We start from the raw sequence: 24,439 nt of genomic DNA on the forward strand, positions 1-24,439 counted from the left end.
TATATATATATATTCTGCCCTATTTAGATGTGCCATGTACTCTATTAAACCCAGCTTACTTCATTTATTACTTTTAATGAATGATCTTTTAGCCATTTGATTTTTTCCACTTTTGAAGGGGCTTTGTACTGTATCAACTAAGCACGACTATGTTACTCACAAATTCCTTTCCTGTATGTTTCAGTATTAGGGTTTGCCAATAGAGAAATTCATGTGAAACCAGGAAGGCTGAAATATGGCAGTTCCTGTGTGTACATTGGGCCATCCACTGCTGCAGCTCACTGGCAGGTCTGCTGACTCATCTTGTTGGCATGGGACAGCAGCCACAAGCACAGTGCTCCTGGATGGATTAGTTGTTGAGCAGCTCCTCAGTGAAATATAGCAGCTCTTGAACTTAGTGGGTTGGTCAAAGATCAATGTAGGTTCCAATCTGTCCTCATGGATTCCAGCTCAGGTACTCAGGCCTCTGTTAGCTCTCCCATACCTCATATCCATCTTCCTTCCCTGACTACCAGCCTTGATGACTTCAGGATGCAGCTTTTGAAGCAGAGGCAAAAGACATACTAATTCATACTTAGCCAGCTCCCATGATTGCATAAAGCAAAACTCCTATAATAAGTCACAGTGGTTCTGGTTCTGTTTCTCTATAGAGCCCTGATAAAACTGCCTTTGCAAAATTATGACAGAGAAATCGGACATAGTTGACTTCATCTTGCTTCTGACTTCCAAGTTGTCCTTGGTCATTCTTGGGCATAGGTCAAGGTAACTTTGGGAGAAATTTAGTTTATGGTTTAGCTTGAAAGCCAGGCTGATAATAGTACCTCCCAAAAACTAAACCCCTCCCTGCTCAGGGTTCAAAAACCACCTTTATAAGACTGATGAAAGACTGTAAGAAAAGGATTATGGGAGGAGACTGAGCTCTGCTAAAAGATAGGTATAGTTTCCATAATCTCACTGCTCAGGAGTCATGTGGCCAGAGGTCACAAGATTTTTGACCTCCCTAATTGCTTCTATGGATAACATCACATTATAGAACCTAAGATGGCTTTTTTGAGATATCTTTCAGCCTTATCCCATCCAGATGGTGACTCATGACTCAAGTGATCCTTTGGCCCTACTTAGACGTGAACTGTGCACATGAGGACCGTTTTCCACACCCTTACGATTGCATCTCCAACTAATCAGCAGAACCCATTCTCTAGCCCCCTGCCCACCACATTGTCCAGAAAAACCCCAGCCTCCAAGCTTTTGGGAGATTGACTTGAACAATAATTCTGGTTCTCCCACATGGACTGGCCTTGGGACAATTAAACTCTTTTTTTACTGCAATGCTGTGTCTCAGTGAATTGATTTAGTCTGTACAGCAGGCAGGAAGAACCCATTGGGTGATTACAACACATCTACCACAATCCTAAATCAGCATAATAATCATGATAGTTGGATCCTCACTTCATAATTCAAATATAGGATAATAATGATAAAAGCAGGAAAAACTAACATTTATATATCATATTATAATTTACAAAGTAATTTTACATATATTATTAATGCTCAAAAGAAATCCTCCATGGTATTTTAAACAACTTCTTCTGACAGTTGATGAAATTGAGACTACCAAAGTCAAAGTCATTTGCCAAAGATTAATAGCTAGACTGAACCAGTGCCAAGGTCAAACACTGAAGGCAGCTGGCAAAATTGTATAATACTGCATCCAGCTGAGAATTTTAGATCTCCTCTCTACCAGATGTTACCCTTGGAGATATATTTCTTATGGAATTGTTGTAAAAATTAAATAACACATGTAAGATACTTGGAAAGGTATCTTGATTATAGTAATGACTCAAAAAAATTAACTATTACTATTATCTGTTGTAGTAATATTAATGGCAAAAGAAGAAGCTGATTCAAAATGTAAATTAGCAAATAAATATTTTAAATAGATAAGACAAAAAGTAACAAAGAAGGGTCTACTTGCCATATCACTACTGACAGGTTAATTTCTATAATCCTTGTTTTTGTGATCTGTAAATGGGGAATGATGCTATTACCCTATCACTTTTATCATCCTGGTTCTCAATTACTCCATTTCACACTTTCTTTTCTTTTTCTTGTTTTCTCTTTCTAATCTTGTTTAATACACTTTCACGTATAATAATTACTGACATCCTTTTCATTCCTTCTGGAACCCCAAATCATTGCTGTCTGAATCATCAACCAGTATTTCCCCCATGGACCTCAGTTTTTCTATCTTTCCTCTCACAAGATTGCCAGGGAAACTTTTCTTTCTTTTAAAATATAGATTTAACATATTCACCTCCAACCCTTCAGTGTAACCGAAAATTTTTAGGCACCTCCACCCTATGCTGTATTCACCAAGGTGGCAGTAACTCTTACTCATGCATCACACAGGACCACAAAGACAGAGCTTGCCTTGGAGAAGTAGGATGAGCATTCAGTAGCTGGCTTTGACTAGTGCCTGTGGCTCTGACCTTGATGCCATTTGCCCTTAACTTTTACAATGAGATTTTAGTAATTTTCCCTAGCAGTGTTACCTCCACTACAATTGCTATTGCTTTTAATTCTCATTACAATGCTGCTAACAAGTCACATGACAGAAAGAATACCTCATCTACCTCATGGTAGTTTAGCCTAACCAGCTTCTTCCCAGCTCAGCTCATGCCCCAGAACACACGCATGCTTCCAACCCTCCCAAAGATCAGGAGCTCCCAGAATCCCATTAGAGCTCCTTCCAGCCTTAGATTCCCCTGCTTTCCTTTGGCATTGGGCCATCTTTTATTTTGACATTTAGAATTTCTTTTCCTTTCTAAACGAGTTCCAGTTTTGCTTTGTGCAGTGTAAAGCCTTCTGTTTCCAATAGATTTTCTTTTGTCAATCATCCACTTCAAAATATTCTTTTTGGCTTTCACTTTATTTCCTTTCATCTTTTCATTCATAAATCACAAAGGGTGTTTTATATTAGTTATTTTTAAAGTATAATCCAGTCCACTCTCTTTGTCAATGTATAGCAATATCTCCTCTGATCACACTTCACTTTATGATGCTTCACACATCCTGCGTTTTTGAAGGTTCATGGCAACTTTGTGTCCAGCAAGACTATGAGTGCCATTATTTCAACAGCTTGTGCTCACTTCATGTCTCTATGTCACATTTGGATAATTCTTGAAACATTTCATACACTTTCAATATTATCTTATCTGTTAAGGTGATCTGTGATTAGTGATCTTTGTTGTTACTGTTATAATTGTTTTGGGATGCCACAAACTGCACCCACATAAAATGGCAAACTTAATAAATGTTGTGTGTGTTCTGACTAGTCCATTAGCTGGCCATTTTCCTGCCTTTCTCCTACTCCTCGAGCCTTCCTATTCCCTGAGACATAGCAATCTTGAAATTAGGCCAGTGAAGAACCTTGCAATGACCTCTAAGTGTTCAAGTGAAAAAGAGTCACAAGTCTTTCACTTTAAATCAAAAGCTAGAAATGATTAAGCTTAGTAAGAAAAGCATGACAAAGACCAAGAGTGGATGAAAACTAGGACTCTTTTGCTAAACACTTAGCCAAGATACAAATGCAAAGGAAAAGATCTTGAAGGGAATTAAAAGTGCTACACCAGTGAACACATGAACAAGAAAGCAAAACAGTGTTATTAATATGGAGAAAGTTTTCATGGTCAGGATAGAAGGTCAAACAGCCACAGCATTTCCTTAAGCCAAAGTCTAATCTAGAGCAAGGCTCTAATTCTTCAATTCTGTAAAGGCTGAGAGATGTGAAGCAGCTTTAGAAAAAAATGTTTGCAGCTAAGAGAGGCTGGTTCATGAGGTTTAAGGAAAGAAGTTGTCCCTATAACATAAAAGTGCAAGGTGAAGCAGCAAGTACTGATGTAGAAGCTGCAACAAACTATCCAGAAAATTTAGCTAAGATCACTGATGAAGGTAGCTACCTTAAACAACAGATTTTCAATGTAGTTGAGACAGCCTTTATTGGAAGAAGATGCCCTGTAGAAATTTTATAGCTAGAGAAAAATCAATGCTTACATCCAAAGCTTCAAAGGACAGGTTGACTCTTACATTAGGAGCTAACGCAGCTGGCAACTTGAAGCTGAAGTCAGTGTTCATTTACCATTCCAAAAATCCCAGGGCCCTTAAGAAATTATGCTAAATCTACTCAGCTTGTGCTCTAAAAATGGAAAAAGAAAGCCTGTATGACAGCACATCTGTTTACAGCATAGTTTACTGAATATTTTAAGCCTATTGTTGAGACCCACTGCTCAGAAAAGTATATTCCTTTCAAATATTACTGCTCATTAATAATGCCATCTGTCACCCAATAGCTCTGATGGAGAAGTATAAGGATATTAATGTTGTTTCTATGCCTGCTAATACATTATTTATTCTACAGCCCATGAATCAAAAAGTAATTTTGACTTTCAAGTCTTATTATGTAAGACATATATTTCAAAAAGCTATATAGCTGCCACAGATAGTAACTCCTCTGATGGATCTAGGCAAAATAAACTGAAAATCTTCTGGAAAGAATTAATTAGTCCAGATGTTATTAAGAACATTTGTAATTCATGAGAGAAGGTCAAAATAGAAACATTAACAGGAGTTTAGAAGTTGATTCCAACCCTTGTTGACTTTCAGTGGAGGAAAGAACTGTGAATGTGGTAGAAAATAGCAAGAGAAACTAGAATTAGAAGTGGAGCCTGAAGAAATGACTGAATTGCTGCAATCTGATAATAAAACTTGAATTAATGAGAAGTTGTTTCTGATGCATGTGCAAATAAAATGATTTCTTGAGATGGCATCTCCACCTTCTCCTGGTGAAGATGCTATGAACATTGTTGAAATGACAAGAAAGGATTTAGAACATTATATAAACTTAATTGTTAATGTAGCAGCAGAGTTTGGGAGGATTGCCTCCAATTTTGAAAAACTTTCACCTAGAGGTAAAATGCTACCAAACAGCATCACATGTTACAGAAAAATCTTTCATAAAAGGAAGAGTCAACTGATGAAGCAGACTTCATTTTTTTTGTTAAGAAATTGTCACAACCACTCCAACCTTTAGCAACCACCACCCAGAGCCATCAGCAGCCATCAACATTGAGGCAAGACCCTCCATCAGCTAAAAGATTATGACTTACTGAAGGCTCAGATGATTGTCAGTATTTTTTTTAGTAATAAAGCTTTCTAAATTAAGGTATCTATTTTGTTTTTTATGCATAATGCTATTGCACATTTAATACACCATAGTATAGAGTAAACGTAACTTTTATATGCACTGGAATACCATAAACATTGTATGATTTGCTTTATTGCAATATTTGTTTTACTGTGGTGGTCTGTAACTGAAAAGATATGCCTGTATTTGCAGTATAGTCAGCAGCTAGCTTCACCCTTTCTTATGAGGAAGTCTTTTTTCCTATGCAAATACATACAAGCACTTAAAGAGATATCTAAAACTATCACTGAACTCTATTTAACACATTTGGGAAAATTTCAGATAGTGAGTTGCTTTAAAATTAGCAGAAACAGGTTACATGCTCAGATTAGATTAACTTATAATTATTTTTAGTTCCTTATCTCCTAGTAGATTCATTTCATCAACACGCATTTATTGAAAATTTAAGGCTTAAAGCAACAAAGACTTGTCACTCCCAGTAAAGGCCTTTAGCAGGTTGGCTGGAGATTTGCTCTTCATCATTCCGTTTGGAATTCAGGCCAACAGAGTAGTCAACACCATGGGTGTTTCTTTTCTCCATAGCAAAGAGAAGGAGAAAATGATGAATCACACTCTGGCTCTAAAATTTCTCCTGAAAGAGATGACTCACATCTCTTCTGCTCACGTTTCTTTGGTCAAGGCAAATCATGTGGCCATCCCACAAAAAAGGGGATGGAGGTAATAAAAGAAATGTAATTTTATCACGTGCCAGCAGGAGAAGGAAAACCTTTCGAAGGACTGTACTCAATACCACAAAAAATGTCTGAATGTTAAACTATTAGAATGCTTTGATTGTAAGTAGAAAAATACCAAACTCAAGCTGTCAGAAATAATAAGAAAATTCATTTTCCCCACATAGGAAGTCTAATAATAGGGTGGACTCCAATGTGTATTTAGTGGCTCAACATATCATCCAGAACCCAGATTATTTTTATTTCTCTTATCTATCATCTTTAGAACGCTGTCATTGCCCTCAGGCTAACTCTTCTCTTAGTCTCAAAATAGATTTAGCTGTTTCCAGATAATACATTAAGCAAGGAAATATGTAAAGGAAGAATTCAAAAAGTTGATCTCTTTCTATGTCTCCTTAGGTATGAGAAAATCTTTTGTTAGACTCCAGACTTTCCCTCAAGTCTCATTGGCCACGGTTGGATCTTATGCCTGTTGCTGATCCAATCCTTGCCAAGGATAGTAGAGCTGCTCTGTCAGTCTTAGACCGATCATCTGATGGATGCATGAATGTTGAGGAATGTGCCATCCTTTGAATTCTCTATGCTGGCCATACCCTTTGGGACATACCGGGCATTTATAAATGCTTGTTTACAGCCATGCATAAATAAGTAAGTGGGTGACAATGACATTTTATTCTGGACTGCCTTTCATGATCCTCTCTACAACTTCTATTTTTGATGTTATTCCCTTAGTTTATAAATAAGGGATTCCAAATTCGTTTTCCAGGAGTGTCATGACCAAGTACTACAAAATGGGTGGGTGGCTTAAACAACAAAAAAATATTGTATCACAGTTCTGGAGGCCAGAAGTTCAAAATCAAGGTGTCATAAGGCTAGGTTTTTTTCTCAGCACTATAAGTAAATTATCTGTTCCAGGTGCCTCTCCTTGGTTTGTAAATGGCCGCCTTTACATTCAAGTGGTGTTCTCACTGTGTGCATGCCTACATGCAAATTTGACCTTTTATGAAGACATAAGTCATACTGGTAGAGGGCCTATCCTTATGGCCTTATCTTAATTAATTACATCTGTAATGATGCATTTCCAAATAAGGTCATATTCTATAGTACCAGAGATTAGGACTTCAACATATGAATTTAGAGTGGGGGAATTACAGTTCAACCCATAACAGGTGCTATCGCAAGTAGTCATAGGAAGCTGTCATTTTATTTCTTTGGTATATGTTTTAAACATTTTCTCTTATGATGTCTCACAAAGAAAATTTTATTTCTTAGTGCCTGTGTAAGCTCATATGCTACCCAAGAAACTGATATCTGTATTTTTATCTTATTAACATTGTGAATCTTTTAACTGATTCCATGGCTTTTTTGATGCAAAATATTTTATATATTTCTCTATATAACATTATTCTTGATTCATTTTACTTCCACTTTTAAATGTTGATCTTCATATTTTATTTTACATATTATCATTTTAGATAAATCATTTCACTGTGAGTAGAATAAGAAGAAAGGAAGGAAGGGAAGAAAGAAAAAAGGAAAGAAGAAGAGAAAAAATGGAAGGGAAAAGGAAAAGAAGGAATAAAGATTAATAAACAAAATTCAGAACTTCTGGAATTATAAAAATAATGCATCTTGTAAGAAATCAGCATTAATTTTTCAAGTTTTTAGCAATATTCTAAAAATATCTACAATTTTTTTATTTATCTGCAACAGACAGGTTGGGTTAAGATACAAACATTTAAGAAAGATTCAGTAAAAATACAATAAATTCTTGTTTCAAATTAATGGATACAAGTGAAATGAAATGGTGACATTCTAATTAGGATGCATTCACAAAAGGAAATAGCTATTTAAAATCTAATTTCCTATAATGCCTTGAAATAAGACCAAGTTTTAGCAAATAGAGATTGCTTGAAGACGTGCTTTAATGAATGCAGAGGAATAATATTTAATTAAAATATTAAGCTAATTTGTAAGTGAAAGTTTCAAGAAATAGAACCATTTAAGTTGTACTAACAAATAAGAACCACTAGTATTTATTTGTTCAGCACATTCTGCATGCCAGTCAATGTATACTACACACTCTATTACACTTCATTAAACATCAAAATGAGCCTATGACATGTGCTGCTAGTATTACCATTTTACAGATAAGGCTATGAGGCTCAACTAGTTAAGTTTTGTCCCAAAGTCACTGAGCTAGTAAGGAATACAGTAGTAACAGAACTAGAATATACCTCACCCAAAGCCCATGTTCTTAAAATCATCCTAAATAAAAGGTCACTATATTTTAAGTTTCTTTCCTAAATTATCATACATTTTGATTAACTGCATCTTTTATAATATCCTGTGGAGCTCACAACTGAGTAAACTAGAGATGATTTAGAAATAGTAATCTTAGTGGAAAAAAAATCACGCTATTTACTTTGTATTTTACTATAAGAAAAATATACAAAATATTACATATCATAAATATTAAATGTACAAAATATTAAATATTAAATTCATGCAAAATTTTCAAATAAAATATTTTTAAATCATTAAATAAGAAATGAGTTTAACATATTTTGAAAGTAAGCTAATGCTTGGTATGTTACTCTGTATTTGTTGACCTGTTGCTGTGTAACAAAGTACCCCAAAACTTAACTGCTTAAAGTAACACACATTTATTATCTCACAATATCTGTGAGTCAGAAATCCAGCCTTGTTGAAGTGACATATTTCTGGCTCGGTCTCTCACAAAGTTGCAGTCAAGCTGTCAAACAGGATTGCAGTCTCATCTGAAGTATCAGCTAGGGAAAGATCCATTTATAAACTCTCACATACATTTGTTGGCAGGATTATATCTTTGCAGACTGTTAGATGGAGGCTCTCAGTCACTCCTGTTGGAAGGGAGTTCCCTTCAGTTATTTACAAGGTGGGCCTCTTCATAGAACAGTCCACAAAAAAGCAGTTGAGTTTTCTTAGTGTGAATGAGCAGGAGAGTAAGAGAGGGTATGCAGGATGGAAACCACTCTTTTTGCAACCTAATCGCAAAAATGTCATCCCTACCTGTCTGCTGCATTCCATTCCTTAGCAGTGAATCAATAAACCCATCCCACACTTTAGGAGAGTAGAGTAGATATAGGTGTCAACATTGAAAGAGAAAGTCATTGAAGGCCATCTTAAAGGCTGCCTATTACAATGGTTCTATACCATTACCATTCATGATCAGAGACCCACTAGTATTAATCTTCTCAAATTCTGGATCATCTTCATTGACAAAAACTTTCTTCACCCAAGTGGGTAATGAAAATTTAAAATCATTTTACAGCTATTTAAAATTTATAGTAGTTGCACTTTAATTTAAATAATCTAATTATTTTCTTTTATTGGCAAATACAACGTTGAAATTTTTTGTGCTGCTGCAAATGAACTTTAGCTCCAAATTTTTTCTCACATTAAACAATATGACAAATCTTTAATCTGCAAAATATGCATGGATTGGGAAAGCAAGAAGATGGCTAAATGGGCACACCAGCCATAAACAGACAGGAGGAGACAATGTATAAGAAGGTAAAGATTTGTGGCTGAAACCTGGAGCTGCATTCACAAGGAACTCCTCCCTGACCTCTCCACATCACACGTCAACCAGCCACATTGTGGCCTCTGCACTATAGTGTTTTGGTACTTAGGAAATATGCTGAAAATTCTCCAGCAACCCTAGGAACCTCTTTTTCATGGTCATCAGTAGCCATTCTGCAACTGGCTGCTGGAATGGATCCAGGAGGTAAAGCACATACCTGGGTACGTTCTGTACTACCATTTCTCACACTTTAATGGGCATGCAACTCACGCAGACATCTTGTTGAAGTGCAGATTCTGATTAAGTGAATTCAACATGGCGACAGAGATCCTGCTTTTCTAACAAGCTCCCAAGTGATGCTGACATTCGTGAGCAGCAAGCCTCTACATAACCTAGTTAAAGACTGAGAACCACACATTGCTCATCATGTTTGCTGCCACTGAGGACCATGCGGGAGTAATGCGAGACCCACTGCTGCAGACTACAATACGAAGGTAGACAATGTAGTTGTCCTACCTTGAAACCTTTAGATCTCTTTTACTGATACTGTATTCCCATTCCCCCTAGTTCTATGGGCTGTGCCTTTAGGATAGGCACTCTGCAACTTTATTCAGAGGATTGTCCTGGGGTTACTGCCCTCACATACCCAGAACCAGTAGTGCTTGATCATCCCTGTCCCATGGGGGCAGCCTGTAGCCAAGACTGACTATTGTGGGAATAGGAAAGTTCAGCTTCCTCACTTCAACGTGGGAGGAAATCTTCTGTGCATTTATATTTCTTTATCTATTGCTCATCCTCATTTATGTTCCAGAGCTCCCTGCAGAACACAGCTTCAGAATGAGGCTGGGACTTCACTAGAAATTTCTGTCTACTTAGCGTTGACCTCTTCTCTGTCCAGCTTCTTCCACTCTCTTCCACTGGAGTGCTTTTTTGTTAAACCACTCACACACAAATCCTTGTCTCAAGTTATACACTAGAGGAGGATACCTGCTGCTTGAGGCAACTGACTAAACCAACCTAGCTGCTGCCTTCCTCCTGGAGGGCCAAGAAAATCAGTATCTCTGGCAAGCCTATGACTGGCATACTCGTTGGGAAGCTCTAGGCTGGAGAACCAATTTTGTGTAAATATACTGCACAGCAAGAATCATGGAACCCAAATAGTTTGCAGCCTCCGTCCTATTTTCTTATCAACAAGGCAAGATATCCACCTGTTTCTGCATTTGTAAGCCTCATGTTATTGACAGAGATGTCACAGAACCATGTCCTCTTTTATAATTTTCAAGAAGAAAAACTGTATCAAAGACGTAAAATTATTATACTCTTTCAAGTCAATTTTGCTAGTGATTCCTAATTTTTCCAGTAATCAATTTTAGCTGGCATGTGTCCTTTTGCCTTTACAGTTTGGGCTAGAATGCACAAACAAGAATGGAATTAAATTGAAGACATTAACAACTTATTTAAAGGAGTTGCATTTTACTTCAAGGACAAAAGACGAAGTCCTTAAATTTGTACATAGGCTTTTGGTATTTGAATTCTTTTTAAAGTGAAATATGAAAAAAAAAATCTATGCTGGACAGGAAGCTACACACAGTTTCATGAGGCTTGTGTAATGGAATAACATCTCATTATTCTAGTATGGGTTTTTCCCAACTAGTGGATAATTCAAAACAACTGCTACTTCTCTAATGCCTTGTTATTCTTTAATAAAACAGCTGATAATTCAAAGTTAGTTCGTTGAAACTCACATATTTTTGTCTTTTATTTCCTGCTCTTTGCTTCTCCGATTCATTGGGTTTCACCATAAAGTAAAAATAGAGCTAAGAATTGTGATAACTAAAAATCAGTAATAGACTGAAAACTGTAGCTTAAAGGGAACTACATTTAAATGTATATTTATATTTCTTTATCTATTGCTCATCCTCATTTATGTTCCAGGCTCCTTTGAGTTAACAGCTTTGGATCCACTCTGTTTCTGCTGCAGGTTTTAATAATAGTAAAGTTGGGTGTTTCTTTCCGCAGTTAATCAAAACTACTTCCCAACGAGACTGAGCATGGCTTTTCCACACTTAAACTGCAGCTGTTTTTCATATGATGGTGTTCCAGAAATGATCTTACGTCGGCCAGCCCCCTGAGAAGCTGGGCAGAGTAAGAGAAAGTTCTGTTGTCCATTATTTCCTACCATTTCTGTTTCTGGAACACTCAAAATAAAACGATAGTTTTGTCCTTATGAAAATTCTTTCCTCCATGTTTTTTCTCTAAGTAGTTTAAACACTCAGAAACCAATTTTTTAGCTACCCATCTTTTTTGGCTGTTTATTTCTCCTGAGGGAAAGGAATGCTAAGGAAGATTTTCTGTTACAGTTTCTTTTACCATAACAATGACAATGACAGAATCAAGCACCTCTTTCACTCAATAGGTGTTTGTCGGATGCCTATCGTAGTTTTCTGACAGATCCTTCCTGCCTACTGCACAAACAAAACCAATTTACAGAGACTGTGGTATTGTAGTAAAGAAAGAGTTTAATTAACGTGAGAGCAGTCACGTGGAAGATGGAGTTAGTGCTCAAATCAGTCTTCCCAAAGGCTCAAAGGTTAGGGTTTTTTAGGGACAGTTTGGTGGGCAGGGGACTAGGGAATGGGTGCCACTGATTGGTTGGAAACGCAATCATGGGGATGTGGAAAATGGTCCTCATGTGCTGAGTTCACCTCTGGGTGGGGCCATAGGACTGACAGAGTCATGAGTCACAACTCCAGGTAGGGTAGTCTGGAAAACATCTCAAAGGTCCAATCTTAGGTTCTACAATAGTGATGTTATCTACAGGAACAACTGGGGAAGTTATAAATCTTTGACCTACAGAACAATGGCTAGTTATCATTTAACTATGCCTACATCTTAGCAGAATTCAGGCCCTTCTCATAATCCTAACATTTTGGCCTTTTATTAGCTTTAAAAAGGTGGTTACATTTTGGAAAGAGCTATTATCATCATTGCTTTAAGGTTAAACCTTAAACTTAGTTACTCCCCCAAAGTTAGCGTGACCTAAACCCAGAAATGACTGAGGACAGTTTGGAGATTGTAAGTAAGACGGAGTCAATTATGTCAGATTTATCTTACTGCCATGATTTTGCAAAGGCAGTGTCACCATCGTAGGTCTGTGGGCTAAGACAGAGGAAATAAGTTCAACAAGGCTAAGTTCTCCACTTAACAATTTCATAATTTTGGGGTGGGGGGGGGTAATAGAAAAATCAGCCAGTGTTTTCAAAACAATGAGGTTAATTACTTCAAAGAAATACATGTGACTTAGGCACAGAGTTTAAGTAACTTGCCTAAGTGACATATTTTTTAAAGTGATAAATCAAGAACTTGAATCCAATAACATTACACACCCATTTCTACGGTTTTTCTGACATTATTTCACACTGCTTTTGTATTAAGCAATTAATCTCATGGTTTTGGAACTGGTGGCTTATTTGACAAGCGGAAAAACTTAGCCTTATTTATCTCTGCCTTCTGTGTGTCCCAGTTTCCAAATCTGGGAAATAAGAATTAGGCCACAGTACCTTCATTTTAAAGCAGCATTGATTTTAAAATACCGTACTTAATAATAGGTTATAAAGGGGGGAAAAAAAGCACTACATTAAATGTACCCGTGGCTGCAAAACACCATAATTTCTGAAATACTGAAGTATGAAGAAATGTGAATAAAATTATATATAGTTATTAGAGGCTGTGAAGGGTAGAGGGGAAAGGAGAATAGAGAGAGGTTGGTTAACACATAAAAAATTAAAGCTAGATGGGATAAATAAGTTCTAGTGTTCTATAGCACTATAGGGGTAAATATGGTTAACAAGAGTTTGTTGTATATTTCAAAAAGCTAGAAGAGAGAATTCCAAATGTTCACAACACAAAAAAATGATAAACATTTAAGGTGATGAATATGCTAATGATCATTACACACTGTATACATGTACTGAAATATTCTGTATTCCATAAATATGTACAATTATAGCAATCAACTAATAATAAAAGGAAAAAAGGTGAACTATACAGTATGTGAATTTTATTTTAATAAAGCTATTTTAAAATAAAGATACAAAATAAAAAGGTGAATAAGTGTATAAAATATTATTAAAAATATCCTAAACAATGCCTCAGGAGAGTCTTATAAGGATAACTGAGAACATTTATAAAGTACCCTACTCATTACCTAGTATACAATATATGTCTTATAAATAGTAGCTCTTATTGCCATTATTATTACTTAATTAACAATAGGATACTACTTAGATGGAAGGAAAAGCTTAACTCTCTGACTCCTTAGAGAAAGTTTCTCAGTGGAGGCAATACTTGAGTCAGCTCTTCAAGAATAATTGTCCCAGTGGATAAGGAATGAAACTGCCTTTGAATCAAAAGGAATGAAAGATGCAAAGACAGACTGGTATGTTGGTTTCTAGGAGTTTAAAGTAGTTTGCCATGGTTAGAGTACAAGGCATGCATGCCTCAGTGATGGCAGACACAGCTGGGACTATATGCAGGGCCATGTCAGGAAGGGCTTTGAATGGACTTTGGATGGCATGACATAAAATTTGGGTTCCCAAATGGACAATGACAGTTTGGATTGAGTTCTAAAACAACAATTTGGTTTGCAAATGAAAAATGACAAAAATGAGAAATGGGCAAATGATACTTGACATTAAGCTTCCATACAATTTCCATTTTGTTGCCATTGAGAAAGAATAATCATTTGTTTCATTTTGCGAATAGAGACATATTAGAGCTGTATGTTTCCAACACTTTTAACAATATGGCAATTCCAGAGTAAACTGATTTCTTGCATTTCTAGTGGGCTTAAAAAGTCATAGAGACCTCTCTCAGTCAGAACTCATCCAGTGCTGTACAATGTGTAGAACAGGATATAACTTATTTCTGAGGACTGCTGCTGAGCTGAAGATTGAATGATTTGCCCAAGATCTCATAGCTGGCAAGTGACAGAAGTGAGACTTACATCCATATCTTTGGACTTCAGATCAGAAGCCTGTAAAGCTTCTTTGGAAGGAACTCCTCTGGGTCTGTTGTAATAATAGAATTGGACTGGTCTATCTCATCTTTCCAAACACAGCTTTCCTCTGGACCTTTTCTCACACAGACTCTCATGCTTAGAATGCCCCTTACTCTCCTCCTTATGACTTTTTCCTATTTATCCAAAGTCTGATCACCAGAAGAAATGCTTTAAGCCCTTACTCATCTGAGAAGCCTTCTTGGCTTCTTCCAGACCATGCAGGACTTTCTCTGTGGCCCCTTCCTGTACTCTTATGTAACAACAACAACAACAAAAACCAAATATTTACAATGTTAAATCTTTGATTTTCTTTTCCTTCACTTTCTTCCCAGTAATTTCCCCACGATTACTCAGAACCATCAATATTCCCTTGAGTGAAAGTAGGATTTTAGAGCAAGAATTAAAAATGTAACACAGACCATTTCTATGTCAAAAGACATTTGTATTTTTGTACTTCAAAATAGGCTTTTGAGACTCATAAAAGACTGAAGAAAGTACCACATAAAATATAAACTATAAAAATAAAATTAGGAATGGAATGAAAAAGGAACCAGATAATTCATTCACCCAATAACCACATCTGTACTCAGGAGATACTATTGGTGGAGTACAGTGCCCGCATCTGTACTCAGGAGAGAATATTGGTGGAGTACATGCCCGCAGTACTCGGGAGATACTATTGGTGGAGTACAATGCCCGCATCTGTACTCGGGAGATACTATTGGTGGAGTACAATGCCCGCATCTGTACTAGGGATACTATACATGGAGCTGTCAGTGGGGGCAGCCTCTTGGGATTGCCAATCATCCCCAGTGGCCAGCACCAAGGTGGCACATGGAAGTTTTTGTTTATTCAAGGAAGTACCCCCATGTCATCCAAAAGAAGAAGTCAAATTAGAATGGCTCCACTGTAGCAGGGTGTGGACCGTCTGCCAATGCTATCTTAGGTGCAGTAAGTCATCAGAAGACGGAAATCCACCAGGCCAGGGACATTCCTGTATGCCATCAGAACTGACCATGGTTCTCTGTTAATTGTCCAGGACAATGTGAATGTTGTCCCTTGGAGTTGCATGATGCTATGGAGCTTGTCCAGAATAAAAGATTTCCCAATTCATCCAGCTAAATAAAAACATTTTGCAACCTTAATTCCCAGATGATGATGTGAAGGGGATGTGAAATATGAAGTTTAGTTTTGGAAACTGGTGGGGGCAGGAGAGTGGTGAAACCCAATTCCATTACCATGTATAACTCCATGTGTTATTAAAGTTTTCATGTATTGGTGTCTTCACCCTACAACTAAATTATAAAATATTTTTTGGCTAAGACTCGTCTTCTAAGACTAATTTTGTATCTCAAAGAGCACTTATGGAAACTAGATGTTCAAAAATTGATTAATTGACAAGAAGAAATCTTTTCCAAAGTCATTTAGAGATTACAGTGTGAAATCTTAGATTTGGGACTCTTATCCTTTAAAAATAGTTTTCTCTAAAACCCATACTGATTCATGAAGTGATTTGGGTCTTGGTAGATATTGCACACACAATTTTATATCGCTGAAATTATTATAACTTGTAACAGATGCATTTTTGTCTTCAGCATTTGTCTCAAAGTTAACGTGGTAGTAAATGGGAAAACCATGGGACCAGGAGTCTTCGGAATAATACCTTTATGCAGTCTTTCTTGACCAACTAAACTCACAGGGAGGAAATGTCTTTCTTAACGTCTTCATTTTTCATTTTACTGTGCTGGTATTTCTATCAGAACTGCTATTACATCAAAATATTTTCCTATTTATGCATTTAACTCTCCCTCTAGATCAGTGGTTCTCAGTGAAGAGACATTTGGCAATGATGACACATTTTAGTTGTCACAACTAAGGTGGGGAGTGACATTGAATGTAGTGGTAGAGGCCAGAGATGTTGCTAAACAGCTTACAATAGAAAGGAGAGACCCCAGCAACAAATAATTATCCGTCTCAAAATGTCATAATTCCAAGTTTTATACCTAGCTCTAGAAAGTACATCTTCTTTTTTTTAGACACAGTCTCATTCTGTCACCCAGGCTGGAGAGCAGTGGCAAGTCATGGCTCACTGCATCCCTGACCTCCCAGGATCAAGCATTCCTCCTGCCCAAGCCTCTTGAGTATAGATGGGACCACAGGCAAGTGCCACCATGTTCCATTTATGTGCCACCATACCTGGCTAATTTATTATTAGTAGTATTAGTATTAGTATTAGTATTAGTATTAGTATTAGTAGGTAGAGACAGAGTCACACGCTGTTGTTGCCCAAGCTGGCCTAAAACTCCTGGGCTGAAGTCATCCTCCCATCTCAGCTTCCCGAAGTGCTAGGATTACAGACGTATCAACCATGCCAGGCCTAGAATGTACCTTTCTTGAAGGCAGAGGTCATGGCTTACTTATCTTTAATCTTAAATGCCTGGCATATAGTAATTTATTAGTATTGTATTAATTAACTAATGCAATAAATAAGTCATGAAGAGGACCTCCTTCAGGCTATCTCAAGGGCTGTTTCTTCATCTTGGGCCAGATCCCTGTCTCTGTTGTTTCTCTTTTGTAGACCCCAAAGTTTTATTTTTCTTCCACAGAAATGCAACAACAAATATGTATCAAGTCCCTATATATGTGCACAATAGGAAATAAAGCATGAAAACAAATATACTTGTTTTCATGGCTTTCTCAGTCCCTGCAGCATAAATCATGCTTTCTCAATCCCTCCATCCTATTATCTCCAAATAAAACTACAACACTATTCATTATTTCTAGTTTTTCTCAAGTTGTTAATTTAAAACATTTTATCTTTCTGCAAATTATGACAAAGAAGCAGGGGTTACAGACTAAAAGTATACCTTTTAGAAAATTTAAGATGAAAGAACTCAGACACATGTGGGGTCAGACGTGTTTTCAGAGAAGACCCCTTTCTCAGCTCTCTGGAAGAAGGTTACCTTTAACTTCTCATGTTACCCACTTTTGCATATGGGGAAAATAGGTCATCATTTCCGTAAAAGTGAGAGAGCTTCCACAAGACAATGTACTAGAGTGACCATATTGGGGCACAAGATGATGGAGTAGAACTTAAGGATAAAAACCTAGTTGAGTCTACTCTATAAGGAACATGCAAAGGGATATGATGTCACTTTATGGACAGTAGAAGGTTGTTCAAAAGCTATAGTTCACCCTGGAGCTGGCAGTCTGGCTCTTGTGCATATACTGGTGTAACTTTGAAATGTATTGTCCCAGGTAGAGATGTCTCATTGACTTGAGTAGCACTCTGCAACAGAATGTTCTGCAATAATGGAAATGTTCTATAATGCACCTTTTGTGGAAAAAAATATGTTACCTGGCAATGCTTCATGAAGAGTTTAAGAACTAGAGCAAATAATACAATGAGTGCCATATATGAAATTACAAGTTTTCTAGAAGCCACAGTAATAAGGTAAAAAGAACAAAGAAATTATTTTTAATAAAGTATATGATTTAATCCAATATATGCAAAATTGAACAATTTAAAATTTAATTATATATAGTTATTAATGAGATAATTTCCATTATTTTATTAAACCAAATCTTCAAAATTTGATGTATATTTACACTTAATAACACATCTGAATTCAAATGCTAAATTCCCAATGGTTAATATGAAACAGTCTTACAAAAACAATAAAGTTTTGTGTTGAATGGAAAACTATGTCACAGTGTTCCTATTTTTAATTTAAATATGCACGAATTAAAATGAAATAACATTGAAATTTTATTTCTGGGGCACACTAATCCCATTGCAAGCACTCAATAGTTACATGTGGCTCCTGGCTATCCTACTGGACAGTGCAACTCCAGATAAACAGAAAACTAATAAAATTTAAATGAAATATAAAATGAGTTAGTGATCCTGTAGCAAAACCAAGACAGTAAGTGTGATGAAAAGTTAATGCTACTCAGATTTAGATTCTGGGATTTCCTACCAGAACAAAAGCGGAGAATGAAAGAACTTGCAGAAATGGAACTTTTCCATTTCTGATCACTTTTTCATTATCTAGCTTGTACCTATGAGGCTTCAATATATCCATCATGTTAATTTGGCCGGTCCTTCTCCCACATGTTTTCTCTGCCCTGGCTAAGGAAAATCTCCCCATATAAATGCAGAGCTGCAGGGATTCAGCTTAGCTTGTGTTAGATCCTCACATTTCATTCTGCTTTACCACAGTATCCTCAGGACAACACTTTTCTGCTTCCAAAGAGCCATAATTATTCCGGCTCACATTACTAGCATCTCCTTCCCTCTGGGTTCAACTGCTGTATAAGCAGCTGCTAGGAAGTACAAAAAGAGTACTATACACTCCAGACCTGTCTTCCGCCTCTCTCCAGTTCCTGGCTCAGAACGGTTATATGTGAAAAACTCCGCTTATTCAAAGAGAAACAGGACTGAAAATGATTTCCAGGCCCCCATATCCAATGTTCTTCTCATCCTACTCTCCTGAGTATTAATGAAGAACTGTTTGAAATGTTGTCAAAGGGGAAGACAGGATATTACCTCTAAAAGAGCACCTTACCCCTCAGAGTTTGAAAAAAAAAATTCAAAGAGTTTCTTAGAACATGGAATCCACATTGTGCAGAGGACATCCACATCCAGATGTAAAGATGGCCCCAAAGGGACATGGGAAGTTCTATTAGGGAACTATTTCCAATTCTTCTTTGGAATCTCTCTCTTTGGAAATGAGAGACTGGCCCCTAGACAATTCCTATTAGTCAGCCAACTGGCACATTTTAAATTTCCTGTTCTATTTATGGACAGTCTAATATTGTCATATGTTACAAGGGCATTCTTTTTGTTAATGGACCTCAGGTGCAGAAAGTCGAGTTCATCATTTTCTCCAGTTCGTAATACGTTATCATCATTGGTTCAGGCAATTCCCAAGCTTGTTAATTTTTAAAAAATTGTTTGTTCATTTATCCATTTGTTTATTTATGTATATGTGTCTTTTTGAGGTGTTTTTTTATTTTTTTTTATTTTTTTTTTATTTTTAGAGACAAGGTCTCACTCTGTTGCCCAGGCTGGAGTGCAGTAGCCGATCACAGCTCACTGCAGCCTTGAACTCTTGGGCTCAAACGATTCTCCCAGCTCAACCCCCTGAGTAGCTGGGACTACAGGCATGTACTATCACACCTGGCTATTTTTTTAAATGTTTTGTAGACAGGGCCTCACTATGATGCCTAGGCTGGTCTCAAACTCCTGCACTCAAGTGATCCTTCCATCTTGTCCTCCCAAACTTCTGGAGTAAGAGGCGTAAGCCTCTATGCCTGGTCTATGTATGTGTGTCTTTTATCTTTTTTTTTTTTTCCTTTGATTTCCCTCTTCTACACAGGTAACTATTGTATGCTATTTAATATCGTCTCTGTTTTTTTCTGAATTACTACAAGATGTATTCCTTTTTTGTGCATGTATTTTTAAACTATGTAATTTATGTAGTTCATTTTATTATATATTACTCATTCCATTTCTTAGTGTTTCATTAAGGACTACACATTGAAGACCCCTCCATGTAAATATGTGTACAACTTATCTGTTGCATAATGTAATAATATAACATAACATAACATAACATTAGTGCATCCACCACACTGTAACAATCCACCATCCAGTTAAGGGACAGCCAAACTGCCTCTAATCCCCATGACTACATATAATGCTGCAATGGACTTCCTTTCTCATGCATGCTCCTTTATGTAACTGTGTGAGATTTTCTTTGGGATACTGACGGGGCAGTCTTGGATGTTTGACTCAGCCTTTTCACCATGTTTCTTACTCCAGAGATCAGAGAACCAGTCTTATAGCCTGCAAGCTGTATGTACATCCCAATTATGTACTCAAGCACTAGGGAAAAAAGCAAAAGGCTGAGTTCATAGATGGACTGAACCTACTGTGAGATACAATACACCTGGTCCCAAATTCCATTTGCCTTCCATCTACCCCCTACTAAAACAGGAAAGGGGTTAAGGGCATTCTGGGTGGCCTGGTGGCAGTATCACTTCACACTTTGTATTCATTAGCCCTCAGAAGTTGTGGGTTTTGCCTTTCCCCCAGGGCAGAGTTACTCTGGTAAATGATTCAGTTACTTTTGAGGAAGGATTAGTGGAATATTTATCTTAGACACTTGCAGTGACATTCCAGGCAGCTTCCTGGAAGAAACGGGCTCTAAGTTTGAGAACTGGCTTGGATCGAGAAACTAAGTGAGAGATGCAATTTTTCAATTTAATGGCTAACATCAGCCTTCTGCTCATTTGCTTTTGATGTTTCCAGTTATAAAAGTCAGTCATTCATCCTTCATCTTGTCTCTATGAACATCATGATTTATTTAAATGAGTGCCATCATCTTTCTCACGGTAAGTGCTGACATCCGGCCTGCACACTCTCTGCAGGAGACTCACCGTCTCTGTTTGCATGAGAGAGACTAGTCCCAAGGCAGTGTTTCTGTGCCTAACTCTGACTGTGAGAGTGTGTATTCTGGGTCCTCCCAGGAAATACGGTCAGGTTTTGGGTTGTTACTCTCATTTTTTCAAAATTCCTAACCCTCTGAGCCTCTTGATCCTACAGAGTACTGTCAAAGCAGTTTCAACATCTCCAACTAATTAACTGCAGGTCTCCAACTAATTAACTGTGGTCTAATTAACTCCAACTAATTAACTGTTTTTCCATGTTCAGATTTTAAGAAGACAATCTAGAAAGTATTAGGCCAAGGTCTAGGCATCCTTGCCAAGATGCTAAAGCAAGAGCAATGTGAGAGTGTCCCTAAGCCGACAAACTCCTACCTGTCTGTCCTTATATTCCACCCACTCTGTATTTGTTTCCTAGGGAGACTGTAACAAAGCACCACAAACTGGATAGCTTAAAACAATAGACATTTATTCTTTGGAGGTTCTGGAGGCTAGATGCCTGAATTCAAGATGTCAGCTGGGCCGTGCTGTCTCTGAAGGCTCTAAGGTATGATCCTTGCCTCTTCCTATCTTCTGGTGGTTGTCTGAGGACCCTGAGACCTGTAGACCCATCACTCTAACCTGTCTCCATAGTCACATTTCCCTTGTGTGTGTCTGTGTCCCTGAGTCTTCACATAACTTTCTGATAAGGACAATAATCATCACATTTGAGGCCTACCCTAATCCACTACGACATCATCGTGACTTAATTAACATCTGCAAAGTCCCTATTTCCAAATAAGGTCACATGCAAAAGTACCAGGCTTTCAACTTGGAGCATTTTCCAACATCAACAAATTGTTCAACTCTCTGGATGTCAGTGGCATATCTTACAGTTTAACTCAATTCTGATACCAGTAATATCCAGAATTAGCTCAGCCCCCACAAGTTAAGGACTTAGTACTAAAAAGACTGACCTACCTCAGATGCCAATTATAAGTATGGGCCTTCCATACTTCTGACCAACCAGCTATAGGTCAAGTGTTCCCACAACTCCTTCTTTAGGTTTGAGAATTTGCTAGAATTGCTCACAGAATTCCAAGGAACACTTTACTTATGCTTACTGGCTTATTAAGAAGGATATAATTCAGAAACAGCCAGATGGAAGAGATGCACAGGTCAAGGTATTGGGCTGGAGGGCGGGTGGCACAGGGCTTCCATACCCTCACCGGGTATACCAACCCTCCCAACACCTCTGTTGTTCACCAACCTAGAGATTCTCTGAATCCTGTCCTCTTCAGTTTTTATCGAGGTTTCATTATACAGGCATTATTGATGAAATCATTGTTTGTTGGTGATCGACTCAACCTTCTATTTTCAGTCTTTCTCCTCTTCCTTAAAAGGTCAGGGGTGGAGCTAAAAGTTCTAATCTTCTTATCTTATGGTTAGTTCCCCTGGCAACCAGCTCTCTATCTTTAGGGACTTTCCAAAAATCAGCTTATTAACATAAACTCAGGTGTGATGGAAAGGGGCTTGTTATGAATGGCACAAGATTCTCCTTTCACCTTTTATCACTTAAGAAATTCCAAAAGTTTTAGGAGCTTTGCCAAGGAATGAGATGAACCAATATATGTTTATTATGAATAACTATATCCCAGGATTTCAGCATTTCTTTTGGGGGACACAATTTAACCCACCACACACTGTATCCCAACCCTGGTTTAAAAGCTATGTACTCCTTCATATACTATATATTCTATATAAAGGAATATTTATATATTCCTTTGTTGTATGCTGGTACCTAATTGCCATATCCTACAACTCTTTTAATAAGTATGCTATTTCCTTCCAGTGTTAAGAACTATACTTTCCTGCTCAGGCTAGAGTGGGATCTAACTTTAGTTATCTGTCTGGAGACAAGAAGTTGAGACAGAGGTGGAAACATCATTTTGTGAAGCATTCATCCAAGGTGAGATTTTCATTTTTGTTTTTATGAACAAATCTTAACACGGAAGAACAGGTCTTCCTTGTTATTTATCTTAGACACCTGCAGTGACATTCCTTGTCTTAACAAGGAAGAACAGGTCACTTCTTTTGTCCTAAAATATTCAGGAAAATCTGGAGTAAAAGATTTTTAAGTACATCTAACCAAATGTCACTGAGAAAAGAAACAAACAAAAACCAACCAACTAAACAAACAAATATTTTCATCTGAGGAATGCAAGTCCTTTTAAATTATAAGGTCAAGAGAGTTTTTAAATGAGACAGCAATCACATCCTACTTCTCCACCGTATCTCTTGAAATTGCTTGCTATTGCCATAAGCAGAAATAAATTAACGTAATAATGCCACATTAACACTATAACATCACACAGTAAAGCTTAGCAATGTATAGCCAATCAATAGTTTGTTATTTTAATGTGAATTCTTAATAAACAATGCAAGAATTCCTCTTCTTTCCCTTTAAAAACTCACTTGTGGCTGGGTGCGGTGGCTCATGCATGTAATCCTAGCACTTTTGGAGGCCGAGGTGGGTGGATCACCTGAGATCAGGAGTTCAAGACCAGCCTGGCCAACATGGTGAAACGCTGTCTCTACTAAAAATACAAAAATTAGCTAGATGTAGTGGCACAGGCCTGTAATCTCAGCTACTTGGGAGGCTGAGGCAGGAGAATTGCTTGAACCTGGGAGGCAGAGGTTGCAGTGGGCCAAGAAAATGCCACTACACTCCAGTGTAGGCGACAGAGCAAGACTCTGTCTTAAAACAAAAAACAAACAAACAAACAAAACTCTTGTAACTGCTGCTGCTACTCAAGTGTTTATTTAGGAAAATTTATATTTATGTACACAGGCTGCAATCCTCAAGCTTGACCCAAATGAACGCTCTACTTATATTAATTTTTCCTCAACTTCTTTTCTTTAAGTTGGCACACTCAGTCATTATTTCAGTGTCTCATACCTTCCCTAGTAGGGCCCTGAATTTTAACATAGGAGACCTGTAAAGACTGTGTGAGGAATCTTTTGGTAATTTAGCTACCTTAACAGTTATAATTGTACCTATCATTAATAAAATCTCTCAGCTGCAGGAGATGAGAGTCTTTTAAATGCTGTTGTGGAGGCCTTTGGGTTTTCACATGTTCTAAAATAAAAAGTGACTGAAAGAATGTCTGTGAAGTATCATTTGTGTTTATTAGTAAGTCTTCTGTTTGCTTGTTTATCTTCTATTCAGTTGTTCCGTTTCTTACTAAAATTTAAGTATGGCTGGGCCTATTAGCTCATGCCTGTAATCCCAGGACTTTGGGAGACCAAAGTGGGCAGATTCATTGAGCTCACAAGTTTGAGACCATCCTGGGCAACATGGCGAAACCCCATCTCTACAAAAAACATACAAAAATTAGCCAGGCCTGTGGTGCATGCCTGTAGTCCCAGCTACTTGGGATATACATATATAT

Source organism: Rhinopithecus bieti, unplaced genomic scaffold (genome assembly GCF_001698545.2).
Source record: "Rhinopithecus bieti isolate Rb0 unplaced genomic scaffold, ASM169854v2 scaffold_38733, whole genome shotgun sequence".
NCBI classification, from domain to species: domain Eukaryota; kingdom Metazoa; phylum Chordata; class Mammalia; order Primates; family Cercopithecidae; genus Rhinopithecus; species Rhinopithecus bieti.